This window comes from Stegostoma tigrinum, chromosome 3, assembly GCF_030684315.1.
Source record: "Stegostoma tigrinum isolate sSteTig4 chromosome 3, sSteTig4.hap1, whole genome shotgun sequence".
Lineage (NCBI taxonomy): Eukaryota > Metazoa > Chordata > Chondrichthyes > Orectolobiformes > Stegostomatidae > Stegostoma > Stegostoma tigrinum.
In genome coordinates this window covers 105,384,140-105,403,336 of record NC_081356.1, presented here as the reverse complement: position 1 = coordinate 105,403,336, position 19,197 = coordinate 105,384,140, and positions in this window count along the sequence as shown.

The window sequence follows — 19,197 nt, the reverse complement described above, 5'->3', positions numbered from 1 at the left end:
ATGTTTGAAGGCTTTCCTGTACATTGTCTCACATTGCATAACGAAAAGATGCTGACCTACACTACTGCGACCTCCTAGGGTCCTTGGTACTGGTGCCACCTTTAAAACCTAACCATGCCCAGTCAAGATCTGTCAATCTGGAGTTGCCTTTCACTGTGCATTTACTGGGAGTGCTGACCTACACTGTGCCCCTTGGAGAAAGATTAGCACTCTCTTAGACTGGGTTATAAAATACATTCAGGCTGAGGACAGGTAATCTGTGTTGCTTGGTTCTTAAATAACATTAGCAGCAGACAAATAGCACTTGTATGTGTAATTAGGTATTACCATTCCACACATGTACCCTACGAAATTTTTGGATCACTCCCAGTAAATGCACAGTGAAAGGCAACTCCAGATTGACAGATCTTGACTGGCATGGTTAGGTTTTAAAGGTGGCACCAGTACCAAGGACCCTAGGTGGTCCCAGTAGTGGAGAATACTTCTGCCTGTCGTCAGTGGGAGTTTACAAAGACCAGCGTGCCATAGGATCTTGGTGCATAAATAGTATGGCGAATTTAGGAAGGTAGTGCGATTTCCACTAAAATTCAAACTTCTTCTGTCATCTAGACCTGGAAAGATCTTGCCTGGTTGATAATCATGATGACATTCTTCGTATTGCATCTCACTCAGATTTAAAGAGTAGAACTCTTCCTTGTCAAAATAGGTATACACCCTTCATACACATTGAATGGTTGGCTACAGAAGTCCCTTCAATTGAATTAATTGTTAGGTTCCCTGCCCCGATGGCTACCTTTGTGTGCGGCTGCATCAAGCTGTGCGTTGATCCTCAGTACGCAAACACCAAGTGTCACTACTTACTGAGGCTCTACCTGTCCCCGGTGTTGTGAAGAATAGGCTTGGCCGCACTGCCGTGGAACACTCCAAGTAGTTGGACCATCCCATATCACCTGTCCTTCGTGGAGAAATATTTGAAAGGAAACACCTTTGGCCACAAGGCCATCAGGCAGTGGTCAGCACATAGCGTCCTTGAGACCCTTCAGGAAAAGGAGACGGTGGATCCAGTTGGGTGGTTCCCCATGCAGACTGCCAAGGATGTTTGGCAGAGTGCCTCATCACCAAAGCTTTCGAACAAGCACAGGACATTGCTTGGCTGATGGTGAGAGGGGCTCGGCCAGTGAGATCCTTTATGCATGCCCAGGCTCTCTGCACCACCGCATGCTGCCCTCGAGGTAGCTGCAGGGGGGACCAGACTGTCTATCACCTCTTTCTGGAGTGTGCCTATGCACAGGCGGTCTGGAGGGGAATGCAATGGTTCGTGTCAAGGTTCGTCCTGAGCAGCTCCGTGACACGGGACTCCGTGCTCTACAGGCTGCTTCCCGGGACACACACTGAGTCCAACATTAACTGCGCCTGGAGGACCATCAACGTGGTGAAGGATGCTCTTTGGTCTGTCTGCAACTTGTTGGTCTTCTGGTTGAAAGAATTAACCCCGACCGAGTGTTGCAGACTGGCGCACTCCAAGGTCCAGGACTACGTGCTGAGGGACGCACTAAAGTTGGGGCAGCCGCCGCCAAGGCGCGGTGGGGAAAGACCACCGTATGAGACCCCTCGGCCAGAATGTAACAGGGTCCCTAATCAGTAATTGGGCCCAGCTGGCACCTCCTCCAACTGGTCAGGGGGCCAACGGGGACTTCTTCAGGTTAGGCATCACCTGGCCTGCTGTGTTCATCCAGCTCTATACTTCAGATTGTCCAGCATCTGCAGTTCCTATTATCACTGATACAATTTCAAACCCACTGCCAAGCCTCTTCTAAGGATGCCTAGCCTGAAGAAGTTACCTTCCTGCCTCCGGACAAACTTCAGGGCATCTCTCCCCCACTGCCATCCCCGCCTCTTTAACTTGTCTGTCTCCTCTCCACCTATCTTCTCCTCTATCCATCTTCTATCTGCCTCCCCCTCTCTCCCTATTTATTTCAGAACCCTCTTCCCCTCCCCATTTCTGATGAAGGGTCTAGGCCCAAAACGTCAGCATTCCTGCTCTTAAGATGCTGCTTGGTCTGCTGTGTTCATCCAGCTCCACACCTTGTTATCTTGGAGTTTTCTTTTGTGTTTTTTTCCTTTTAGTTGGTGTGCATACCCTCAGGGTAGTCTGGAGCAGCTAGCATGACCGGGTAGGTGTGTAAATATGTTTATTTTTTGTACTTCTATGGATAAAGTTTTTTTTTAATTAAAAAATTGCTACGTTCCCTGCCTAGTGACAAGCATATGCCTCATTATTCTCAAGTCAGGAATGCTCATAACAATCACAATGTCAATGTTACTGAGGAATCCCACAATTTAACTTCAAAGTTGCATTTAACAGACTGCAGGCATTCTCAAATAGCTTTGTTTGAAGTCAGATTCAATGAAAGTAATGTGGTCAATCTCAATCAATCTCCTATTAGTCGAAGCCTGTAATTGAAACTGAAGGATCTTATGATTCAGTAGCAAAAACAAAGCTGCTGGACAAGTTCAGCAGAACTGGCAGCTTCCGTGAAGAAAAAAATCAGAGTTAACGTTTCAGGTCCAGTGACCCTTCATCAGAACTGGGGTTCAGGAAGGATCACCAGTCCCAAAACATTAAGTCAGGTTTTTTTTTTCCTTCGCAGAAGCTGCCAGACCTGCTGAGCTTTTCCAGCAACTTTTTGTGCCAGATTTACGGCATCCACAGTTCTGTTGGTTTTTATTGTGTGATTCAATAGGTAGTACTCAGTAGCTTTAGATTCAGGTCCCATCCAGGACATGGTGACCACAAAGTGTTCATGACGTGGTTGAACAGGTTAATAATCAGCCTGCTAATCCTTCAACCACTTCCTCACCATTTCCCAGAGAGAAAGATAAGTACATGTAGAGTTATCAAGCAAACTGATAGCTGTGTAAAGACATGATCTAATTGGCTCAGACAGGTCACAAAGATGGCAGGTGGGAAGTAAGTAACAACACGCATTTCACTTGAACTACAGTTGATTGGTCACTCAATGCCTGTGTCAACTGGTTAGAAGTTTATCTGAATTTTGCAATCGGGCCCTAGAGGGAGAGTCTGCTATGATTGGGATATTGCCAATAGGCTTATTTCAAGTGTGTGGGCTTTTTTGACAATTACAGACCCACCGGAACATAGCATTTGGCAGGTCTACAGTATCAAAAGGAACCCTCCCAACGTTCAGATAACAAGGTGTAGAGCTGGATGAACACAGCAGGCCAAGCAGCATCAGAGGAGCAGGAAGACTGATGTTTTGGGTCTCCCAAATTTCAACTGGGAGCCAACTATTCAGATACAAAGGAAACTAGTCTCTCATCCAGTCATCAATTTATTACCATTAATAGAGTCATAGAGTCAGAGAGCATAGAAACAGACCCTTTGGCCCAACCAGTCCATACCAACTAGTTGCAAAACTAAACGAGTTCCACTTGCCTGCATTTGGCTCATATGCCTCCAAACTTTTCCTTTTTGTCTACTTATCAAAATATCTTTGAAACGTTGTAACTATACCTGCTTTTTCCACCTGCACCAGCAGTTCATTCCACACCAGAACTACTCCCTGTGTAAAAAAAGTTGCCCTATATACCTTTTTTAAACCTTTCTTCTCTCAACTTAAAAATGAGCCCTCTAGGTTTGAACTTGCATCCCCACACCCACCCTGGGAAAAAGAATTGCTATTCACCTTATCTATGCCCCTCATATTTTTATAAACCTTGAGAAAGTCACCCCTCAACCTCCTTTCAGTGAGAAAGGTCACTGTCTATCCAGCCTATGTTTACAATTCAAATCCTTCAATCCTGGCAACATCCTGGTAAATCTCTTTTGAACTTTCTCCAATTTGATAATATTTTTCCTGTGGCAGGGTAACCAGAACTGCACACAGTGCTCCAGAAGAAGCCTTACCATCATCATGAACAATGTCAACGTGACACCTCTACCTACATCTATACTCAAAAGATTAAGTAATGAAGACAAGCATGTTAAATGCCTTTTTAACCAACCTACCTCTGACACATGTTTCTAAGAATTTCTATTCTACAACACTACTCAGGGACCTACCGTTAATTGTATAAGTCCTGCATTTAGTGATTGTGACATGGTCAGCCAGGTGGACCTTATAGATTATGAGTTCCTTGATTGGTGCTGTTTATCTGGTCCAGTCAGGGATTCCTGGCTGACAGGTAAGAGCAGGAGCGTCAGGCATCCTGTTCACTCTGGCAGCTAGCTCTGAGGGAGCTGGATCAGTGCCAAGGACTCTCCATGTGTAAATAAAGGATGACATGGTGATGGGAATACCAGCCTCTGTGGAATTATTTCACTGCCCTTGTTTCTTTTACCAAAACGCAACAACTTGCATTTATCTAAATTAAACTCCATTTGAAGCTCCTCAGCCCCTTGGCGCATCTGATTAAGATCTCTTTATAATCTGAGATAACTTTCTTCACTACCTACTATACTATTAATTTTAGTGCCATCCGCAAATCTACCAACTGTGTCTCCTGTATTCCCATATAAATCTTTTATATAAATGGCAAACAAAAGTAGATTCAGTACCAATTCCTGTGCAACACCACTGATCACAGGCCTCCAGCCTGAAAAAGAACTCTCCACCACCACCTGCTGTCTCCTGCCATCACTCCAATTTTGTATCCAATTGGCAAGCTTATGTTAAAATCTTTTGCCCACTGCCTGCTGCAGATCAAATTGTTGTACTGTAAGCAACTTCTGATTGTCGCTAATATGCAATTGCAATAAAAATATAATCTATAGAATTATTAATTCAAAGGAAGCCTAACCAGTGTTAAATAAAGGGAAATGCAGAACTATATAATTTTGAGTTGAAACCTCACATGTACAGTAACGTTTAAACATTAGTAGAGCATAGAGAAATAAGAATTTTGGACACTCAACAAAATTTGGATATTACTGTTAATTTACATAATCGTTGAGAGTACAAATAGACATTCAGGGATTAAGCTAATAATTAACGACAGAACTCTGAATTAAATCTGATTACAATTTTGTAAATTATATTGCCAAAGTACTTTTGGATCCAAATTGACATTAACCCAATCAAGTAGGGATTCACATTTCCTGTATTAGCTGGTGAGCAATTTTTTTGTTAAGTGGCAGCTTTAATACAATAGTAGCTGAATTACAAAGGAACGGGGAAGTTGATAAGGTGACCAAGAAATATCCAGCAGGCAAGCAAATTATGTTCAAATACCCCGACTTCAAATTCTCCAGGCAAGTAGATAAGCATTCACATACCTAAGTTAAAGATAATTTGAGCTATTTTCCATAAGTAGCCTCCCCTGCATGGGAAATGACAATGATGTCTCAATGTCAATAGGCTAATAAACTAGCAACCCAGGCTAATAAGCAGGGAACATGGGTTCATTCACAACAGATGGAATTTAAGCAGTGCGTGCAAGTCAAGTATGAACCAAAGAGAGGTGATTAGATTTTTTGAAATTGTGGATCTAGATCCAGATTCCAAAGTGTTTTCAAAAGGATTGATTAACATCAAGAGATAGGGTAAATTGACTTCGTCTAAAGAATGTTGATGTTTTTTTTATTTAGTATGTTCTTAAGAGTTATAGAAAGTTCTCAATTGTCTTAATTGCTGTGGAGAAATGCCTCACAAAATATGAACAGAATTTTCAGGGCAGATTGTTAAATATGGATCGACCTGGAACCTGGCTTTTGAGGTGGAAGTTCTTAATAAAAGATGTAAGATTAAAGGGGTAAGATTAAAGAACCTTGGATGACGAGAGCGGTGGAGCTTCTAGTGAAAAGGAAGAAGGTAGCTTACATAAGGTGGAGGAAGCTAGGGTCAAGTTCAGCTAGAGAGGATTACATGCAGGCAAGGAAGGAGCTCAAAAATGGTCTGAGGAGAGCCAGGAGGGGGCACGAGAAAGGCTTGGCAGAAGGAATCCGGGAAAACACAAAGGCATTTTACACTTACGTGAGGAATAAGAGAATGGTCAAAGAAAGAGTAGGGCCGATCAGGGATAGCATAGGGAACTTGTGTGTGGAGCCTGAGGAGGTAGGGGAAGCCCTAAATGAGTTTTTTGCTTCTGTCTTTACGAAAGAAACGACCTGCGTAGTGAATGAAACCTTTGAAGAGCAGGTGTGCATGCTGGAATGGATAGAGATAGACGAAGCTGATGTGCTGAAAATTTTGTCAAACATTAAGATTGACAAGTCGCCAGGCCCGGATCAGATTTGTCCTCGGCTGCTTTGGGAAGCGAGAAATGCAATTGCTTCGCCACTTGCGAAGATCTTTGCATCCTCGCTCTCCACTGGAGTCGTACCTGAGGACTGGAGAGAGGCAAATGTAATTCCTCTCTTCAAGAAAGGAAATAGGGAAATCCCCGGCAATTATAGACCGGTAAGTCTCACGTCTGTCGTCTGCAAGGTGTTAGAAAGGATTCTGAGGGATAAGATTTATGACCATCTGGAAGAGCATGGCTTGATCAAATACAGTCAACACGGCTTTGTGAGGGGTAGGTCATGCCTTACAAACCTTATCGAGTTTTTTGAGGATGTGACTAGAAAAGTTGATGAGGGTCGAGCTGTGGATGTGGTGTATATGGACTTCAGTAGGGCGTTTGATAGGGTTCCCCATGGTGGGCTCATTCAGAGGGTCAGGAGGAATGGGATACAGGGGAGCTTAGCTGCTTGGATACAGAATTGGCTGGCCAACAGAAGACAGCAAGTGGTAGTAGAAGGAAAATATTCTGCCTGGAAGTCAGTGGTGAGTGGAGTTCCACAGGGCTCTGTCCTTGGGCCTCTACTGTTTGTAATTTTTATTAATGACTTGGACGAGGGAATTGAAGGATGGGTCAGCAAGTTTGCAGACGACACAAAGGTCGGAGGTGTCGTTGACAGTGTAGAGGGCTGTTGTAGGCTGCAGCGGGACATTGACAGGATGCAGAGATTGGCTGAGAGGTGGCAGATGGAGTTCAACCTGGATAAATGCGAGGTGATGCATTTTGGAAGGTCGAATTTGAAAGCTGAGTACAGGATTAAGGATAGGATTCTTGGCAGCGTGGAGGAACAGAGGGATCTTGGTGTGCAGATACATAGATCCCTTAAAATGGCCACCCAAGTGGACAGGGTTGTTAAGAAAGCATATGGTGTTTTGGCTTTCATTAACGGGGATTGAGTTTCAGAGTCGTGAGATCTTGTTGCAGCTCTGTAAAACTTTGGTTAGACCGCACTTGGAATACTGCGTCCAGTTCTGGGCGCCCTATTATAGGAAAGATGTGGATGCTTTGGAGAGGGTTCAGAGGAGGTTTACCAGGATGCTGCCTGGACTGGAGGGCTTATCTTATGAAGAGAGGTTGACTGAGCTCGGTCTCTTTTCATTGGAGAAAAGGAGGAGGAGAGGGGACCTAATTGAGGTATACAAGATAATGAGAGGCATAGATAGAGTTGATAGCCAGAGACTATTTCCCAGGGCAGAAATGGCTAGCACGAGGGGTCATAGTTTTAAGCTGGTTGGTGGAAAGTATAGAGGGGATGTCAGAGGCAGGTTCTTTACGCAGAGAGTTGTGAGAGCATGGAATGCGTTGCCAGCAGCAGTTGTGGAAGCAAGGTCATTGGGGTCATTTAAGAGACTGCTGGACATGTATATGGTCACAGAAATTTGAGGGTGCATACATGAGGATCAATGGTCGGCACAACATTGTGGGCTGAAGGGCCTGTTCTGTGCTGTACTGTTCTATGTTCTATGTTCTATGTTCTATGTATTTTTATCAGCTTTGTAGTTATTGGTCACCAGCCAGGCAGGGAAAGTCTCAGGTCAGAGTTATGTAATAATAACTATTAAAATGGCAGAGGTATGTGCACTGCTGATTTCTCCATTCCTTTAGTTAAACTGTATTCAAATTCTCAAACTGCAATGATAGGAACTGAACGCTTATTTTGCTAAATTATCAGTTCGGATCACTAGTCTAATAATACAATTATTAAATTGCTAAATTTCCAATATAGGGTTAGGTCGAGCAGAGTTCTTGATGAACTAAAGTTGTTGGTAGATGCATGATGGGAAGCCAAACAATATGACTTTGGATGAGTGAGTCTTGTAATGAAAAGTGTAAGGAAAAAGAGTTCATAAAAATGTGCTTAAGAATTTTGCATTAAAAAGGTGAAACAAGTAGCTATTATAATGGGTATGGGAAATTCAAAAGTTCACATTGAGGATCAGACTTGAATAGGGTGTCATTGTTGAAAACAGTCTGAACCAACAGAGATAGTGACCAGTGATGAGACAATGGGAAGTGCATAAAACTAGAGGCAAAGATTAAAGAAAGTGGATTTTATTGTCCCAATTTTTAGCTAGATTCAGTTTTACTTCATCTGTGACTTAATGTCCAAGATGCACTTAGATAGCCCAAAAGCATTGAAGGGGATGTGAAACAAGAGATGGGCAGGCCAGGTTAGGTGTTGACAGTGTACATGTGGAAGTTAATTCCATGTCTGCGAGCAATGTAATCAGGGAAATGTTTAAAGATGAGAAAGAGAAGACAATGGTAGTGAGGTAGAAGAGAAACCATTCCTGAGGTACTCTGGCTACGATTAACTGGGTAATGGAAGGGGAGAATGAGGAAGGAAAATATGCCAAAGTCATTGAAAATGAAGTGTTTGACTTTGGTTGAGGTTATTTTAGTGCTGTGTTAATGTTAAGATGCCCTTTGTTTTCCATTGTACTTCCAAAGGAAATAATTTCTGTATATCTGTCCTATTAAATCTTTTATCATATTAAATATATGATTAGATTAAATTCAAAGCAGAGAGGATATAAACAAGGCTTATGCTCGTGTCCTCATAATTTATGTAGTATCTATACATACATACTGAGTTGTAATGCTTGATGCTAAATGCAGTGCTCTAGATGGGGTCTAATCAACGGTCTGTACAGTCAAAGCATCAATGTTAGAACTGTGCACTAGTTTTTCTTGACTTGCGTTTATGTATGCATTAGCCTTTTTGTTCTCCCACACCTAATAGTCTCCCACCATCAAGAAATGATGTGGAGATGCTGGTTTCGGGCTGGGGTGGACAAAGTCAGAAGTCACACAATGCCAGATTATAGTCCAACAGGTTTATTTGAAATCACAAGCTTTCACAGCACTGCCCCTTCATCAGGCGAAAGCTTGTCCCTCACATTGACAAAGTCTGATATAAATTGTGTTTCTGTTAGTCTATTGAAGCGCTTCCATAACTTCCTACTGTCACCTACACAGCATATGTTCCCTCTTAACTTGGTGCCATAGGCACATTTAGATATTTAATTATTCATTTATTCACACTCATCAGTAATTTATAAGATGACTGGGTTGGTATGTAAAAAAGTAGGATACCAGGCACTTTTTAAAATATAAATATAAAATCCAGAAGCTGCTAGGCTTCTGCTGTGAGGGGAGAGATGGACCCCATCTGCAGTGAGATCCATGGGTCTATCCCATGCAAACAGACCAGGTAGTAGATGGTGATAATGTTACTTGATTTAGTAATCTAAAGCCCCAGGCTCTTGTTATAGTGACATGTGTTTGAATACCAGCATGGCAGGTGGGAAATTTGAATTCAATTTTAAAAAAACTAGCCTAATACCTCTTCAGAGCCTCGAAACATAAATTCTGTTTCTTTCTCCACAGATACTGCTAGACTTGCAGGGTTTCTCCAGAACTTTCTATTCGTGTTTCAAATACCTTTATGAAATGGATTAGGCCTGTAAGTGGGATTCCTGCAAGGTACTCTCTCACTATTAGCATTATGGTTTGCTGGTCATGTTTGCTGGTAAGGTAAACTGAAGTCACAAAAGGATCCTACAACAAATGTAAGGTCTTTATTTTCATATTATAAAGCTCTGAAATATTTCCAAGATGCATCTTGAGTATCTATTGAACAGCTAAATCCAATATGGAAGGCTGCACAGTTCTGGTATAAGTAGCTAAATATCTGCATTTCCCAGCATATTCGACTCTTGTTTTTCTGTTTAATGCACCTAAAAACCTTACGAAGAATTGCATTTCTAAGCCATGTATATTTTGGGTAAGACATTAAACCAAAGCCCTTTAAGTTCTCTTAAGTTATGGCCAAGGTTCTGTGGCCTTCATTCAACTTCAATGTAGATTTGTCCCATGTGAAGGGCTGAGAGAATAAAACAAGCTCTCACAATAAACTGCACAGAAATGACTGTCAGGTGTTGGGCCAAAACAGAGAATCAGGTAGCAGGAGACATGTGGGAGTCATTGTGCTGAGAAATGAACATTCAGGAATAGAGTAGAATTTGGATTTGGGTGAAGGGTTTCTGGTAGGCCACAAGCATAATTTCTTCAAATTTACCAATGTTGAGCTGCAACAATAGACATGGAATCATGGGTACAGAGGTGAAACTAGGTATCTTTAGTACATGTATGAATGCTAGTCCCTGCTCAACCCTTTCTATAAGCTTTTGACTTTTTAATGTGCAGAACTCGCATTATACACTAGACAAACCAGCCTCAATAGCATACTCAAGTGCATTTCTCTCATCCTTCCAGCTGAGAAAACGTATCATTTTCTCTGCAGGATCTCCCAAATACCAGTCAAAGATTCAGCTGAGCCTAAATTTGTATTTCAAAAATTATTTATTAGCTGGGCAGGGGAGTGTAATAAATATATTATGCTGCTAGAGATGTGTATTCATTTCCAAAGACCAAATGTGCTGATTATAATACTTTGCAGTAATTAACTGATAATCATCATTCAATAATTTTTGAACGATTCCATCGTTCCCATTCAAGCTCTGGTAAGCAATATGTATTAATAGCAAATTATTAGTTCCATTGGGTCTGTTTTAATGTTGTCCTTAAAAGCAGGTCCAACCCTCAGCCCGCAGGCTGGGCATGGAGTCAGTTGTTTTTTAATAAACAGAAATTGATGGAAAAACTCAGCAGCACTAGTAGCATCTGTGGAGAAAACAGAGTTATCATTTTAAGCCCAGTGACCTTTCTTCAGAACTGTTTCTCTTAATTTGTTCAGAGGGTGTGGGCATCACTGGCTGGGTTAGCATTTATCACCCAGCTCCAATTGCTTAGAGGGTAAATTAAGAATCAACCACATTGCTGCAGTTCTGGAATTACATGTAGGCCATACCAGGCAAGGAGAGCAGATTTCCTTACCGAAAGGACATAATGACAATCAGCAATAGTTACTTTGTAGCCCATCTGACCACTGTTAGTTTCAGAGTTTATTGAATTCAAGTTTCATCATTTGCCATACATCACAGAACTTTGGCAAGTGAACAAGAACAAAGAACGAACAACAACAGACTGCAAAAGGCCCTTTGGCCCTCCAAGCCTCCGCAGACATATTTTGCCCTCCCATATGAAAGCTGTCTTAACTTACAGGATCCATTTCCTTCTATTCTTTTCCTATTCATGTAATTGTCCAGGTTCTTCTTGAATGCTCCTGTTGTGTCTGCTTCCAACGCCTCCTCTGGCAGCACATTCCAGGCAATCCCCACCCTCTGTGTGAAAAACCTGCCTCACCTATCTCCTTTAAACTCCCTCTCCCCACACCATGAAACTGTGTCCCCAAGTAATTGACCCCTCCACCCTGGGAAAAAGCCTCATACCTTCCACTCTATCTATGCCAATCACAATCTTATAAACTTCCATCAGGTTGCCCTTTAACTTCATGTGTTCCAGTGAAAACAAACCCAGTCTATCTAACCATTCTTCATAGCTAAAATCCCCCATAAAAGCAACATCCTGGTAAACCTTATCTGTACCATCTCTAAAACATCCACATCCTTCTGGTAGTGTGGTGACCAGAACAAGACACAATATTCCAAGTGTGACCTAACTAAAGTTCTAGAAAGCTTCAGCATAATTTGTCTATCCTTATACTTAATGCCCCTTCCAATGAAGGTAAGTATGCCATATGCCTTTTTTACTACCTTATTTTCCTGCGCTGCCACCTTCAGTAATCTGTGGACCTGCACACCCAGATCCCTCTGCATATCAATACTCTTGAGGGTTCTTCCATTCACTGTATAATTTCCAACTGTACATGACCTTCCAAAATGCATCGCATCACATTTATCCAGATTAAACTCCATCTACCATTTTTCTGCCCACGCATCCAATTGATCTATATCCTGCTGTATCCTCTGACAAGCCTCCTCACTATCTGCAATGCTATCGATCTTTGAATTGTCTGCAAACTTACTAATTAGACCAGCCACATTTACGTCCAAATCATCTATGTTGACCATGAACTGCGGAGGTCCTAGCACTGAGCCCTGTGGAACACCACTAGTCACAGCCCTCCATTCCAAAAAGCATTCTCCTACCACTACCCTCTGTCTCCTATGACTAAGCCAGTTCTGCATCTATTTTGCCAGCTCACCCGTTACTTCATCTTTTGTACCAATCTGCCATGACGGACTTCATCAAAGGCTTTACTGACATCCAAGCAGACAACATTAACTGCTTTGCCCTCATTAATCATTTTTGTCACCTCCTTAAAAAACTCGAACAAGCTAGTGAAACATGACCTACCCATCATGCTGTCTATCACTGATAAGCCCATTTGCTTCTAAATGCATATAGCTGTTGTCCCTGAGAATTTTTTCTAATAATTTCACTACCACCAATGTGAGACTCACAGGTCTGTACTTTCCTGGATTATCCTGCTACCCTTCTTAAACAATGGGACAACACTAGCTATTCCACAGTCCTCTGGGGCTTCACCTGTGGCTAAAGAGGATATAAAGATGTCTATCAATGCTCCAGCAATTTGTTCTCTTGCCTCCCTAAATATTCTGGGATTGATCCCATCAGGACCCAGGGACTTAATCTACCTTAATACTTTTAAGATGCACAACTCTTCTTTTTAATGGCAACTCACCTTAGAAATTTGACACTCCCTTCCCTGAGATCATCTTCCCTCAGTTCCTTCTCATTGGTGAATATTGACACAAAGTTCTTGTTTAGGACCTCACCTACCTCTTCTGGCTCTACACGTAGAATCCCTCCTTTGTCCTTGAATGGGCCAACCTGTTCCCTGGCAACACTCTTTTTTTATATATAAAAAGCCTCAGGATTTTCCTTATCCTGTTTGCTAATGACTTTTCATGACCCCTTCTATTTTTTTGTTTAAGTTCTTTCTTACTTTCCTTATATACATCAAGGGTTTCATCAGTTCCCATCCTCCTAGACCTCACGTGTACTTCCTTTTTCTCTTTGATCAAGGTGATAACATCCCTAGTCATCCAAGGTTGACATAACTTGCCATACCTATTCTTCATTATCACACCTGAATTCTTACCAACTGCCGTTTGAAAGACTCCCACATTTCTAATGTGGATTTACCCTCATACAGCCACCTCCAATCAAAGTTCTCCAGTTCCTGCGTAATATTGCCGCAGTTCACCTTCCCTTGAATTAACACCTTCACCTGAGGACTGCTGTTATCCCTATTCATGAGTATCCTAGAACTCATGGTATTGCAGCCCCACTGAAACTTCACTCACGTGGCTGGGCTTATTTATCAAAACCAGGTCCAGTGTAACACCTTAAACAGGAAACAAAACAGAAATTGCTGGAAAAGCTCGACAGGTCTGGCAGCACCTGTGAAAGAGAAAAAACAGAATTAACGTTTCGGGTCTGATGATCTTACTGGTTGGGCTGTTTACATACTGTGTCAAGAAACCCTCCTGAATTGTCCGTACAGATTCAACCCCATCTAAGCCCCCTGCACAAAGTGAGCCCCAGTCAGTATAGGGGAAGTTCAAATCACCTTCACAACAATACTGCTGATTTTACATCTTTCTAAAATCTGTCCACATATTCTGTCCTCTATCTCCCACTGACTGTTGGAAGGCCTTAGTATGCCTCCAGCATTCTGATTTCACTTATCCACTTCCTGTGTTGTACCCATATTGGCTCACTGCACAAGTCCTCTACGATATCCTCTCCCAGTACAGTTGTGAGATACTCCTTTACCAGTAATTGTTCTGGATCGCTAGACAAGTGACATCACCACTACACCACCCGCTCTAGATGGAGCAGGGATCAAACTCACTGTCATTAGCACCAATCTGATCTGAACCAGATAACTGGACCTCCAAGGAGACTAAGTTGCCAGAGCAAATGTGCATGGTATTTGATTTGATTTGATTTATTGTTGCATGTTCCAAAATCTCCCCTCCCCCAACTGCATCCCAAAACCAGTCCAGCTTGTCCCCACCTCCCTAACCTGTCTCTCCACCCACCTATCCCCTCCTCCCACCTCAAGCCCCACCCCCATCTACTACCTACTAGCCTCATCCCACCCCCCTTGACCTGTCCATCCTCCCTGGACTGACCTATGTCCTCCCTAACTCCAGTGATAGACAGTACACTCAACTTTACTGGCTCCATCCCCGCCTCTTTGACCTGTCTGTCTCCTCTCCACCTATCTTCTCCTCTATCCATCTTCTATCCACGTCTCCCTCTCTCCCTATTTATTTCTGAACCCCCTTCCCCTCCCCCATTTCTGAAGAAGGGTCTAGGCCCAAAAAGCCAGCTTTCCTGCTCCTCTGATGCTGCTTGGCCTGCTGTGTTAACCCAGTTCTACCCCTTGTTATCTCAGATTCTCCAGCATCTGCAGTTCCTACTACCCCTCACCACAACATCTTCCTTGTTTTAAGTTCTAAATTCCAGAAATTAGTTTAACTTGCTGTATAATATTCCTACTATCTTACCTCCATTTTAGTTTAAATATATGAAAACAGGGCATACGGAAATGTTAAATGGGTCTATACTATTCATTTACTCTGAAATACACTTTTGGGTTGTGTCATTTCTAGTAATTCTTGCCAAGTCAATACAGTGGATTGCTCACATTAATCTCATTACTCAGTTTGGCCATTGTTGTTACTTATTCCCTCCTTTCCAGTTCTACATCATTCATAGCCAGAGGCAACCTGAAGTTGCTAAGTACCCACTCAGACTTTCATGTTGAGAATGCATGACCTCTGGCTTGTATGCACATTTGGTGAGATAGGAAGCTGCATATTAACAAGCTAAGATTTGCTGGTAATAAGGCCCCTAATTATCAACTTGCCAGTACCTAGTGAGAAACTCGTCTTTATGCCTAGAAGATGCAGAAATGATCCCAAAGTCAAGCTAGGCCTCACCTGACTTTTTGCACATTTCAGCCACAATCCAGCTTTGGCTCATGCCATGCAGACCCCTTTAAGATTCATCCTGTGATTTTGAAGTTAGATTATTTATGGTCTAAAATACTTCATACATGAGGTTAAATTTGCAAGTAATACCAAGACCAGTGGCAAGAGCTTCTTTAAATACATAGTTCAGAAGAGAGAAGCCTGTGTGAGCATAGGTTCCCCAAGAGAATGAGGCTGGGGAATTAACGGGGAATCAGGAAATGGAGGACATATTGAATAAATACTTTGCGCTAGCTTTCACAATAAATGACATGAATAGCATTCTAAAATTACTAAATAACCATATGGAAAAGGAGGAAAGGAAATAAATATAATAATTATCACCAGAGAAAAAGTGCTAGGGAAACAAATGGGGTTAAAGGCTAATAGATCCCTGATGGAATGTATCCCAGAATATTGAAGGAATTAACTACAGGGATAATGGATACATTGACAGTAATCTCTCAGGAATTGTTTTGCAAGCTAACCAGAAAAATCATACCTTACCTATGTACATCAGGGTAATTGAACATAATGCAGAATATAGTGTTACAGCTGCACAAAAGTTACAGAGAAAAATCAACTCTAACATATGAGAGATCCTTTCATAAGTCTGATAGCAGCAGGGAAGAAGCTGTTCTTGAATCTGTTGGTATGTGTTTTCAAACTTTTGTATCTTCTGCCCAATAGAAGTGTGTGGAAAAGAGTATAACGTGCTTGGGAGCGTCTTTAATTATGTTCATTGTTTTCCCGAGACAGCAGGAAGTAGAGACAGAGTCAATGGTAGGAAGGCTGGTTTTTATGAGGGACTGGGCTGTGTCCACAACTCTCTGTATTTTCTTGTGGCCTTGGGCAGAGCAATTGTCATACCAAGCTGTGACGCATCGGGATAGGGTCCTTTCTGTAAAATTTGGTAAGAATCATGGTGGACATGCCAAATTTCCTTAGCCTTCTGAGGAAATAGACATGTTAGTGTGCTTTCTTGACAGCAGTGTAGACATGGGGATGGACCAGAATAGATCATTAGTGATAGTCACTCCTCGGAATTTGAAGCTCTTGACCACCTCTACCTCAGTACCATCTATTCAGACAAGGGTGTGTCCTCCACCTTGTTTCTCGAAGCTTAATTTCTATTGTGTATCTGTTGTTTGACACTTATATTTACAGCTAGCAAAGAATCAATTAATCATTTAATCATTGAGAGAAAGCTGCAGCCAGGTGGGGGACATTCCTGTGCACATATAAATAGAAGTACGCTGAAATCTCTTGGTATATATTTATGTATCTTTGTAAATCAAAGGTGCTAAATGAATAACGAGTTGCATTCAGTTTTCTGTCAGTTACCATCTGGTGATCTGAGCTTTGACAACCATGCTGATAGTTATAAGATGGCATGATTTTACAGAGTCATCAGGATCTGGAAGAAACACAGGCAACGAATGGTGAGTGTCACGCCACTACAGGCCCTTAAATGAAAACTTGTCAAATTCCCAAAAGGACATTGCCAGTCACAGTGCATTAGCTGTTGTGTTAAATTGTAGTGTAGCTCTCCGAAACATCAGGATGTAGAAAAGAACTTGCCTCAGGTTTTTCCTAAAACAGTCATACTCCAAGCGACAGAATTAGGACTTAGAGCAGTGTGCAGATTTGTGGCTCAGCGAATCCACACATTGAAAAGTTGAGCCGAGTGGCAATCCCAAACTGCTGATCTCCTTGGAGAATTCAGCTCTTCCTCTATTTGTTTCTTGATCCATATTGAAGATTTTGGGTGTCACTTTAACTTGAATTGTAGTCCTAAGTCGCTTACATTTATAGACTGACTTTGAAAGAGTCAATCTACAGTTAACTCATCCTGATTAGATATAAGCCTAATTTCAGGTACAAATATATTTTCATGGGTTTTACCAAATTTATGTAGTTTATCATGCAAGCTACAAAATAAATAATACTTTATAACAAAAATGCTTTTCAGTCAATCCACTTTGCAATGTCACTGATTGGCTGGGTACAAGTCTCTTATTCTCTTATGCCCACCAAATCTCTCCTTTTGTGCCCGGTCTTCTTTCTTGCCAATTGACCCATTTATTAAACTTATGACCTGTGCGTGGTCAGAGGCACCCTGAACTGTAATTGTCTTGGAAACACATGAGCAGCACATGAACAGCTCATTGTGAATCTTGAATTGGCTAGGTAATATCTGCACAATGAATGATTATTTTCCTTAAAAGTTGTGGTCATCTTGTTGTCATCATTTCTTACCATCTCCTGTCTAAATTCTGAAATGCCAATCACTTTGCAAGATCATCCTTTTTATGATAGTTTAGCAACTCTACAGAGATATAGAAACTAGGAGCTGGAGAAAGCCATTCGACCCTTCGAGCCTGCTCCACCATTCAATATGATTGTGGCTGATTTTCTAACTCAATGCCATATATCCTCTTGCTCTCCCTTGTGGTCCTCACTAACTAAAAATTTATCAAACTTTCTTGAATATGCTCAATGATTCAGCTTTTGTGTTAGTGAATTCCACAGGTTGACCACCCTCTAAGTGAAGAAATGTTTCCTCATCTTTGTCCTAAATGGCCTACTGAGACTGAAACCCCTGGTTCTGGACTTCCCAAATCAGGAAGACAACCTCCTCTCATTCAGTTTTCCAGTCCCATCAGAATTTTATACATTTCAATCAGATCACCTTTCATTCTTCTAAACTCTAGTAAAAACAGAACCAGTCAAACCAATTTCTCCTCATACGACAGTCCTACTAACCCCAGTTTCAGTCTTGTGAACTTTTGCTGCACTCTCTCTACAGCAAACATAGAACATAAAACAATACGGCGCAGAACAGGCCCTTCGGCCCTCGATGTTGTGCCGACCTGTGAACTAATCTAAGCCCCTCCCCCTACACTATCCCATCATTATCCATATGCTTATCCAAGGACTGTTTAAATGCCCCTAATGTGGCTGAGTTAACTACATTGGCAGGCAGGGCATTCCACGCCCTTATCACTCTCTGAGTAAAGAACCTGCCTCTGACATCTGTCTTAAATCTATCACCCCTCAATTTGTAGCTATGCCCCCTTGTACAAGCTGAAGTCATCATCCTCAGAAAAAGACTCTCACTGTCCACCCTATCTAATCCTCTGATCATCTTGTATGTCTCTATTAAATCCCCTCTTAGCCTCCTTCTCTCCAATGAGAACAGACCCAAGTCCCTCAGCCTTTCTTCATAGGGCCTGTCCTCCAGACCAGGCCTCCCTTAGGCAGGAACACCAAAAAGGCACACAATGCTCAAGTAGTAGGTCCTGTATTGCTGTACTATGACATCCTTACTTCTGAACAAAAATCCTCTACCATTGGCCAATTTGCTTTCCGAGGTTCATGCTGTACCTGTTTGTTTACTTTCATTGACTGGTGTACAATGACACAAAGTCCGTTTGTATATGCATATTTCCCTGTATTTCAGATTTAAATAACATTCTTTCTTTCTGTTTTTCACACCAAAGTGTGTAAATGCTCATATTTAGACATGTTATTCTCTCATGTGTTTTCCCTCACAATTATTCTCTCTATGGATCCGAAGATTCTTTGAATCTTCCTCACAACTCAAAACCTCATCTAGTTTTTTTTCAACAAACGTGGAAACATTGCTTTTGGTTACTTCATTCAATCCTTGTGATACACTACTAATTACCACCGTTTACCTGGAAAAAGACAGATTTATTCCCAACCTCTGTTGCTGGTTTGTAAAGCAATACCTAATCCATGCCCGCTTTTCTTTCTCCCTTCTCTTTTTAAATAGTTGAGTTACATTTGCCACCTTCAAATCTGTACTATCTGCTCCAGAATCTTTAGAAATTTGGAAGATGACCACCAATACATCCAATATTTTCAGGGCCCCTTCTATCGGTACTCTGGACACAGATTATCAGGACTTGAGAACTTGTCTCTCTTTAAACAATTTAGT